The 10,890-nt window shown below is 37.1% G+C and overlaps 1 pseudogene; it reads left to right on the top strand.

The window, feature by feature from the left end:
• Nucleotides 1-4,284: 4,284 nt before the first annotated feature.
• On the top strand, nucleotides 4,285-6,033 carry LOC103266884 (annotated as a pseudogene).
• Nucleotides 6,034-10,890: the final 4,857 nt, after the last annotated feature.

Genomic DNA, 10,890 nt, shown 5'->3' with positions numbered 1-10,890 from the left:
AAATTAAAAAAAAAAAAGTGAAAAACTGCATTTTAAAAATCAATAAAATAAAGTATTCCATGTTAGAAAGACAGTATTATGTACTTAAGGAGATGCCTCTGAAACTTGATCTCCTGCAGTATTGCTGCTATGTTTCATATTGGCTGTGTGACCTTGAGCAACATCTTGCCAAGTTGTGCTTCTAGCTTCCTCTTTGTAAAATGGGAAAGTTAATATCACCTAATTCTTAGAATTGTTGAAAAGAAATGTATTATTGTATGTGAAGAACTTTACACAGTGTTTGGTACATGTGTTACACAGAGTTGAGTGTTGTTATTATTATTTCTTGAATAATCTGAAATTGTAGAATAAAGTGCACTGATTTATTCAGTTTCTTTTTACTGAAATATTGAAATCATGTTTTTTCCAAAAAAAATCCATTTCTTCTGAATTTCCAAATGTGCTAGCGTGTGGTTGTTCATAATATCCTTTAGTTGTTAGTTGATTATTGTCCTTTCTGAAGTAATAACACTATTCAATTCTTATCTTTTGTTGTTTTATTTTACTCTTTTTCTTATCAGCTTTGCCAAAAATTCATCAATTTTAGGAATATTTTAAAGAACTACATTTAGTGTGTGTGGGGGGGTTATTTTTCTCTAGTTCACTTTGACATGTTGACTTTTTAAAAATTCTAAGTGCTTGTTAACTTGTCTTGACCCTCTATGTGATGGCTATCCCTGTATATAATGGTATTTTATACTAGTTTCCAGCATTTTCTTATGCTATAATTTAAAAACATAGTCTATGTGATGTTTATATTTTGAATATTATTGAGGGATTCTTTGTGGCTTAATGTCTAATTTTTGAGAATGTTCTGTGTTTGCTTGTAAAGAAGTAGTTCTATGTTCTAACTTATCAATTATAGTTAAACTATTTAACTGTATTGTGAATATGTTGACAAATGTCATTGGTAGCATTGATGGAAGCATTGGACATAAGCAATGCTTGTATATATCATATAGTATCGCCTTATCTGAAAATCTTTAAATGAGTACAATCAGAACACATAACAGAGAAATTTGCAACATTATCCTAAGCATATGGAACTGAAAACTTCCAAAATCTCCATTGGGGAGCTACACAGATACTGAATGTATCTGAGGACATTAGTCCTTATAGAAACCTAACTCTTCCCTTAAGTCTTTCCTTATATTCATAAGTATGGACAATTTTTTCAGTCAATAAGCATGGATATTTGCTTGGGACAAACTAATCTGAGACTGATTCACCTCATCATTCATAGAGTTATTCAATATAAATTACATTTATGCTTTTATCCTTTTTTGGTTCATTAACTATGCTTTATTTTGTTGTGCTCCACAAATATCTCCTTATATTTTTCCTGTGCATACATGTTTCCCTACCCAGATACTTGGCAGTAGGAGAGAACAATAAAATGTCAGTGACTGTTCCTCCTGTGAGTTTGGAGTAGGTGGGAAAACTCCTAGAGCAGAGAGGCACTGCTTTTACCTCAAGCTGTCCACTGGTTTTGCCATCAAGCTGTTCAGTAAGGTCCCTCCATTAGCCCAGTAACCTTCCCTCTGACACCTTTTCCTGTTCCTTTTTTCAGACCTGCTTTCCTTGGGGCAAAGTGATGGGAGACAGTAGGAAGGAATAGTCTAGGATTCAGCAGCCATCTAAAGTTTCCTCAAGGCCTGCTGTTAGCAAAGGGCTTGTTCTGTTGTATTATTTCTTTACATGGCCATGGAGCAGGCAATGCTCCATATCCTGGGTGTGCCCAGGGCATGGAACAGAGAAGAAATGGCAAAATAAAAAAGTTGTAGAGAAGTAACATCAGCAAGGTGGCAGAGTAAGAGGACCCAGGGTTCATCCCACCCACAAAAGCAGCAAACAAACAACTACATACTGAAAAGAATAGCTCTGGGAAAGCTCTAGAATAATAAAGAAGCTACAAAAGTGCTGTACAGCATAGATACTGAGGATGCCCACACAGAAAATCATCATAAGCTAAAAGCTTCATCACCATTCTCCAATCACGCATAGCATGGCACTAATAGGAATCTCCTAAGCATGACCTTCTACTAATAGAATAAAAGTAAGCAGGACAACCCCAGCAACCCTTATCAATCCCTCAGCTTCCTCTACCAAAGTCTCCCACAGTCTTCATTCATGAGGAACCAAGTTGACAGAGTGGCCCAGAGACCATGCTGCTGTGCTCTTCATCAAGCAGCAACTGTAGTGTCCCTCCAGAGAAGTGACTGCCACAGGGTTCCTATCAGGGAAAGAGTACCACTGGGTATTTTTCCCAAGCTGCAGCAGCTGAGCCCTGCCCCCTCCTCACCTGAGCCATGACTGTACCTTGTGTCCTCTCCCCAGAGACACTAGCTCTACCCATAATCACATGTACACCCTGGACCCAGCTTCTTCACTGCTCAATGCATACTTGCACCTCAAATACCAGAGCCAATGCTACAGTGAGTGTGCCTGCACTCCAGACCCAGACATCATGGCCATTCCATGCACCCTCCAAGGCCCCAAATACTTGGTCACTCCATGTGCATCTGCACCTCAAAAACCAGCACCACCACCATGGTAACTGTGTCTGCCTCAGACCCAGTGGTGTTGCTGCGTGTACATCCAAATTCCAGATCTAGCAATAAGAAGAGACCCCTTGGCCAGGGCTTTTCTCCGTGGAAGAAGAGGAGAGCAGGAAGACCTGAAATGTGTTGCTACCTAGGACCTCTGTAACCCTCACTACCATTGTGGACACCAGTAGCCTTCGCCACCAAGGACCACTCACAGTCTTTGCTGATATTCAACTCAGGTGATGAAGTTCAGTGGAGACTATGCTTTTGTACCCTCCCCGAAGCCAGAATTGTTACTGCACCAACTTTAAGCAGTACCTACCAGCACTTCACACAGCCTGTGCCCTTACACTCACTCATAAGTAAAGGTCTCTCCTCACTGAAGCCAGTCTGTAAAGTCTGGAAAAGGAAACTCTCCCTCAAATGTGCAGACATCAACTCAAGACTCTAAGACACACAAAAAAATGAAGGAAGCATATCACCACCAAAGGAACACTATAATTTTCTAGTAACTGACCTCTAAAGAAATAAAGGCCTATAAACTGCTTGAGAAATAATCTAAAATAATGGTGTTAAGGAAACTCAGCAATCTGAAAGAGAACCTACATAGACAACAACACCCCCCCCAAAAAAATACATGACCAAACAAGAAATTCAGCTAAGATATAAAAATCATTTTAAAAGATATTCTGTATCTGAATGACACAATAAATGAAATTTTTAAAATGCAACACTTCAACAGCAGACTTAATTAAGAAGAAGAGAAAATCTGCAAACTCAAAGACAAATAGCTTGAAATTATCCAATCAGAAAAGAAAAAAAAAAAATTTAAATAATGAAAAAAAGGCCAGGAGCAGTGGCTCAAGCCTGTAATCTCAGCACTTTGGTAGGCTGAGGTGAGATGATTGCCTGAACCCGGGGGTTCAAGACCTGCCTGGGCAACTTGGTGAGACCATGTCTCTAAAATAAATCAAAAATAGCCAGGTGTGGTAGCATATGCCTGTAGTTCTAGCTATTTGGAAGGCTGAGGTGGAAGAATTGCCTGGCCCAGTAGGTTGAGACTGTGGTGGCCATGAGCATGCCCCTGCACTCCAGCCTGGCCAACAGAGTGAGACTCCGACTCAAAATAATACTAATATAATAATGATGATGAAAAAAACAAGTGAAAAAAGCCTATGGCACTTATGGGCCACCCATGAAACATACCAATATATGCATTGTGAATATTCAAGGAGGAAAAAGAGAAAAAAGGACAGAAAAATTTTTTAAAGAAATCATGGCCAAAAAATTTCCCAAATTCGGTGAGGAAAATGGACCTCTAAGTTAAGCACAAAAGTCCCCAAGCAGAATTACCCAAAGAAGACTAAACAGAGACATAATTAACTTGTCAAAAGCCAAGGACAATGAGAAAAATTTGAAAGTAACAAGAGAACCATAACTTGTAAATACAAGGAAAGCTCTTTAAGGCTATCAGTGGATTTCTCAACAGAAACCTTACAGGTCAGGAGAGAATGAAATAATATATTCAAAGCTCTGAAGAAAAAAACCCTGCCAATTAAAAATAATATACACCCTCCCCAATCACTTTTTTCAAAATGGAGAGTTAAAGTATTTCCCAGACAAATAAAAACTTAGCAAACTTGTCAACACTGAACCTGCCTACAAGGAATGTTTAAAGAAGCTCTTCACTCTAGGCAAGATGGCCAGTGGCGAGACTGGAGTGACTCTGGGCAGCCGTATCTTTCAAGTCAGGATCTCGCCACCTTTGATGTTACCAAGATGACACCACTTTCATATGAAGTTACCAAACCACAATTGATATAGGTATAAATGATCATGTAGCTCATGGGAAATCCACAGTTGTCAAACTATTTCTGGAGTTCACACCATCAGGTTCAAAAATGAACTAGAAAGAAATATTACAATCAAGCTTGAATATGCTGAGATTTCTAAACTTGATGACCCACGGTGCCCTTGAACAGAATGTTATAGATCCTGTGGGAGTAGTACACCCAATGAGTTTCCTACAGACATTCCAGGGACTAAAGGGAACTTCAAATTAGTCAGACATGTTTCCTTTGTTGGCTTTCCTGGCCACCATATTTTGATGGCTACTATGCTGAATGGTGCAGCAGTAATGGATGCAGCTCTTCTGTTAATCGCTGGTAAAGAATCTTGCCCTTTGGCCAGACGCAGTTGCTCATGCCTATAATCCCAGCTCTTTGGGAGACTGAGATGAGAGGATGACCTGAGCCCACGGGTTCGAGACCAGTCAGGGCAACTTGGTGAAACCTCATCTCTACAATAAATTAAAACATTAGCTGGGCATGGTGGCGCATGCCTGTGGTTCCAGCTTCTTGGAAGGCTGAGGTGGAAGGATCGCCTGAGGCCAGCAGGTCAAGGCTGCGGTGGCCATGAGCGTGCCACTGCACTCCAGCCTGGGTGACAGAGTAAGACTCTGACCCCCCCCCCAAAAAAAAGGAATCTTGCCCTCAGCCTCAGACTTTTGAACACCGGATGCTATATATATCATGAAACTGAACCATATTTTGATTCTACAAAACAATTGATTTGCAAAAGTCAAGCTAAAGAGCAATATGAGCAGATCCTTGAATTTGTACAAGGTACAGTAGCAGAAGAAGCTCCCATTCCAATATAGCTCAGTTAAAATACAATATTGAAATTGTGAGTACATATTAAAGAAAATTCCAGTACCCCCAAGAAACTTTACTTCAGAACCCTGACTTATTGTTATTAGCTCTTTTGATGTCAACAAACCTGACTATGAATTTGAAGACTTTAGGGAGGTGTAGCTTGTGGTAGTATTCTAAAAGGAGTATTAAAGATGGGCCAGGAGCTAGAAATCAGATCTGGTATTGTTTCCAACGATAGTGAAGAAATACTCATGTGTAAACCAATCTTTTCCAAAATGGTATCACTTTTTGTAGAGCATAATGGTTGATCTTCAGTATTTTGCTCCAGGGGGTCTTATTGGAGTTGGAACAAAAATTGACCCCACTTTGTGCCAGGCTGACAGAATGGTTGTACAGGTACTTGGTGCAGTTGTAGCCTTTCCTGAGATAGTCACAGAATTGGAAATTTCCTGTTTCCAACTTAGATAGCTTCTAGGTATACACACTGAAGAAGACAAGAAAGCAGCAAAGATGCAAAAGCTGTCTAAGAAGAAGTACTAACGGTGAACATAAGATCCCTGTCAACAGGAGGGAGAGTGAATGCTGTCAGGGCCAATTTGGGCGAAATTGTTTTGACTAGTCCTGTGTGCACTGAAGTAGGAGAAAAAATTGCCCTTAACCAAAGAGTGGAGAAACACTGACATTTAATTGGTTGGGGTCAAATAAAAAGAGGAATGACAATCAAACCAGTAGAGATGATAACTGAAGAATTCCATTTAAATAATACAATTGGATGGAGTCAGAAATTCTTTTAACCTAGGGGTTTATTTTCAAAGCAATGCTAGGGAATTTATTTTACGGCTCATTACTTTACTAGGTAGCTGTAAGGTTGCTCTTTTTTTTGGTTATACAAATTTAACCTCTAGTACTAAAATAAGGTCTACAATAAATATAAAAATTGACGTCATGTTGGATTGAATACACATTTTAGCAGAAGTTAAGCATTCCCAAATAATGGCTCGTTTGTACGTCTATGCAGGTTGAAAATAAACTGTTTGCTACAACCAGAAAAAAAAAAAGAAAAGAAATTCTTCAATTTAAAATGAAAACATGGTAAACAGCAACATGAAAGCATAAATCTAACAGGTAAAGATAAATATATAGACATATGTAGTCTAATGTCACCCTGTAAAGATGGTATGTGAATTACTTTTAACCCTGTATAAAAGTTAATAGATGGCAATTTTTTAATAGATACACAATTTAAAAAGAAACAAATTCTGATTACAAGAATACATAATGTGTGTGGGAAAGTAAAAATATGGTAATTTTTGTAAGTGATTGAAGTTGAGCTGCTATTACCTTAAACTAGGTTTTGACAAGATACTTTACACAAGCCTCAAGCTAATGACACAGAAAAATTCTCCAGTAGATGCACAAAAGACAGAGACAAAAGCCATAGCAAATCACCACCAAAAAAAATTGAATAACAATAAAATTGGATAGGAAAACAGGGACAGAACAACTGCAAGACAAACAAAACAGCTAACAAAATAGCAATTAGTATGTCCTCATTTTTAATTACCTTAAATGTAAATTGATTAAACTCAGTCATCAAAATATATAAAGTGGCTAACCGTATGGAAAAACAAGGTCTGGTGACTTGCTGTCTACAAAAGAAAAAAATGTAAAGTTAAAGACCTATACAGGTTGAATTTGAAGAAATAGAAAAATATTTTATGCAAATGATAACCAAAAGAAAGCAGGAGTGTCTGTACTTCTGGCAGACAAAATATACTTTGTCTAAAACTGTCAGTAAATCGTGATGAAAGAAGGTTATTATGTAGTGATAAAAGATTCAATTCAGCAGGGCATGGTGGTTCACGCCTATAATCCCAGCACTTTGGGAGGATGAGGTGAGAGGATTGCCTGGGCCTATGGGTTCGAGAACATTCTGGGCTACTTGGTGAGACCTCATCTCTACAATAAATCAAAAAATTAGCTAGGCGTGGTGGCACATGCCTGTAGTTCCAGCTGCTCAGAAGACTGAGGTGGAAGGATCGCCTGAGTCCAGCAGGGTGAGGCTGCAGTGGCAGTGAGCATGCTACTGCACTCCAGCCTGGGTGACAGAGTGAGACTCCAACTCCAACTCAAAAAAAAAAAAAAATTCAGCAAAAGATATAACAATTACAGATATATAGTATTGGAAGTCCTAGCCAGGGCAGTTCAGCAAAAAAAGATTGCAGGGGGGCATTCAAATTGGAAAGAAGAAGTAAAAGAAGTAAAATTTTTTCTGTTTGCAGATGACATGATCATATATGTAGAAAATCCTGAAGACAAAAAAAAGTTAGAACTAATGTTTTGGTCTGTCTGTCTGCTATAACAAACTACCATAAACAAGGTATCTTAAAAACAACATAAATTTATTTATCACCATTCTGTAGCTTGGGAAGTTCATGATCAAGGTAGATTTGATAACTGGCAAGGGATCACTTTCTGGCTCAAAGAGGATACCTTTGTATTGTGTGACAACTCATGCTCATTGATTGCAAGAATTAATCTTGTTAAAATGTCCATACTGACCAGTCTACAGATAAAACCTAATCCTTCTCAAAATTCCAATGGCATTCTTTACAAAAATAGAAAAAATAATCTTAAAATTCATATGGTACCACAAAAGAGGACCTCAAATAGCTAAACAAAAAGTGAGAAGCCATCATACTTCCTGATTTCAAATAATATTATAAAACTACAGTAATCAAAACAGTATGGTACTAGCATAAAAACATATAAAGACCAATGGAATCATTTTAGATTTACAGAAATAGCATAACTTCTTTTATCTTTCATGAATCCTTCATCTCTAAATGTTAACATCTTATTTTAAAAAGTAGTGTATTTGTCAAAAGTAAGAGATTAACATTGGTACATTACTGGGACCTAAACTCTAGACTTTACTCATGTTTCATCAGTTTTTTACTCACGTCTTTTTTCATTTTTAGGATCCAATTCAGGGTGCCACATTTTATTTAGAAATGACCCTCTTTTAGTTCATACAGGCCACTTATTTGTAAATTGTAATGTGAAAGTCCTTACCATGAACCTGTCTGCATTCTCTACTTTAAACTGTCTTTCTTCATACCATACTTCTTGGAGTTCTCCCAAATTGTGGTCCTATGTGCTTGATTGTGCTAATTTCTCTGCCACAAATTTTTTTGCTCTATTTTTAACAATATTGTTCTTTCCGGGGCTAGTGCAATATAATTTCCCTCCTTCTCTCCCTCCCTCTGTCCCTCCTTTCCTTTCTTTTTTCTTTCTTCCTCCCTGTCTCTCTCTGTGTGTCTCTGTCTCCCTCTCTCTCTCTCTCTCTCTCTCTCTCTCTCTTTCTCTCTCTCTCTCTCTCTCTGAAGCCTTCCTGAATCAGTGTACGAGTGCATCCAACCCAATAGAAATAAGTGCTCACTTTATTGAACTACTCCTTTTAAATCCTATCATATAATTCAGAGTCTGTATTATACTTGAGATGGCTGTGATATGTTATTCTCTCCTAATAGACCAGTCTTTCTCAACCTTTCTTTGTTGTCTCAGTATATGTGTACGCAGTTCAAGCAGTAGCCATGACTCATACTGTGGCAATTTTCGACAGTCAACTCATGTTACCCTTATTCCAACAATGTGTTCCCTTATATTCCTAAACTGTGATGAAATTTTTATATATGGGGCTTTTTTGAAGGCAAATGCTGTAATAATCATTATTTTAACTCTTTTACTTTGCTTATAAAATTAGTTGAGAATTTTTTTCAAGGAAGTTAAAGTTTTGTAGAAGCAAAAAAAAAAAAGTAAAAATCAATAAAAATAAAATAAGGTATCTTTTAAAGTATAAGATCTTAAGGCTGTGTGATGGTATATGACAGGCCTGTGTTTAAATCCCTGATCTGTCTTTTAGTATCTTTACTACTGAATATGTTACTTTAATTATTTCAGTCCCAATTTTCTAATCTGTAAAGCGTAAATAACAATAATGCATATCTTATAGGGTTGTTTTAAGGACTAGATAACAATGTAGATAGGGCTGTTGGCATGTGGTAAGTGTCATATAAATAATATAGTGACAAAGATGAGCACAACAGGGAGGAGAAGGACAAGATGTGAAGGGAGAGAGAAAAATAACATGTTTCAGGCAAAACTAACCTGAAGTGTCAGAACTCAGGATACAGGCTACCCTGACAGGGACTGTAGTGGCAGTGTAGTATACAAAGGAGAATTTTGGAGGACTAGAAATATTCTTCTTCTTTTTTTAATCCAAGTGCTGGTTATGTGCGTTTTTCCAATTTTCAAAAGTACATCAAGCTGTGCAATTATGATTTGAGTACTTTTCTATATGTACGCTGTACTTCAATAAAAATGTTATTTAAAAAAAATGTTCCTGACACTCCCACCATCAACTGCTCTGTGCCTTACACATAATATTTACTGTACTCAATTAACACTTTCACATGGCACTGCTTACCATTCTTTGGGGTTTTTAAATTATCTTATTTTTTAAAACAGATTGTTTTCGTGATTCATTTTCTCAAACTCTGCCTCTTGAATTTTTTTCTTCCAATTTTTTCAAATAGTAACTTAACAGCATATTTCATCATCAAATATGCACTGAAGAGTTATAAAACATATTGATGTCCATCAAGGGGTTGACTTTTTAAAAAAATCATGCATTTTGATGAATAGAATCATAATAATTTAAGATAGAGCTGTCAGTGGGAGAATAAATAATCTGAGTGAGGTTTTATAGCCTCATGTTTTTAAATTGAATTACATTTCTCAATGCTTTGAGTTAAAAATGTTTTTAAAATAAAAGTTTTAAATTGTATTCAATTGTTGAATTCATCCTGAAATAAATTTCAGATCTCTACTCTATATATGTTCAGTTTAAATAACTCAATACTATGCAAAAATTTACATCTCTCACACTTAACCCATCTAAAGCACTATCAGTGTTGTACAAGTATACAACTGATCATTATTTGCTTTTCTTTAGCCTTATACTTTAGTAAGGAAAAGATCAATACAAAAAAATATCTGATTCTTTACTACTGGAGTCAACAAATAGATAATTAGACTGAACCAGATCTCCTGCCTTCTCCTCACTTCCTTTCTCACCCACATCACTCAACACACACAGGCACTCCCAAAAGAACAAGCACAAAAGGACAATTATCACATTTTAATTCCACATTCCTCCTCATTTTTTTGCATATAGAGCTACACATATAAAAGGGTCTGCATGCCCACATGCCATATGCTAAGCAATCCTGGCTTGCAGAGACTGTAGAGCGCTTGATGGAATTCATAGATGTGCATTTATTTAAACTCTGCAGATTTGCATGACTCTACAAAGTTCCTTGAGATTGCCCTTGCATTACCTTTGCAATAATAATGTGACTACCATTCTTTGGCATATCTTACAACTAAATTGCATACTCAACCTCTTCTGATATGTTGAAACTCATTATTTGGATATTAAGCAGTTATCTCTGTGATTCCAACTTGGAACTGTTGGCTTATCTATTTCTCAGGCTCAGGCATGAATTTATTCTGGTTTAGTGATATTATCCTTCCATCATCAAGCCATCTCACATCCTCTGCACCATCTGTTTGTGGTATATCTTCAC

The sequence above is a fragment of the Carlito syrichta genome, unplaced genomic scaffold (assembly GCF_000164805.1).
Source record: "Carlito syrichta isolate Samal-C Ts95f unplaced genomic scaffold, Tarsius_syrichta-2.0.1 Scaffold307502, whole genome shotgun sequence".
NCBI lineage: Eukaryota > Metazoa > Chordata > Mammalia > Primates > Tarsiidae > Carlito > Carlito syrichta.
The sequence above is the reverse complement of the archived record's forward strand: the minus strand, read 5'-3'. Positions and strand labels throughout refer to the sequence as shown.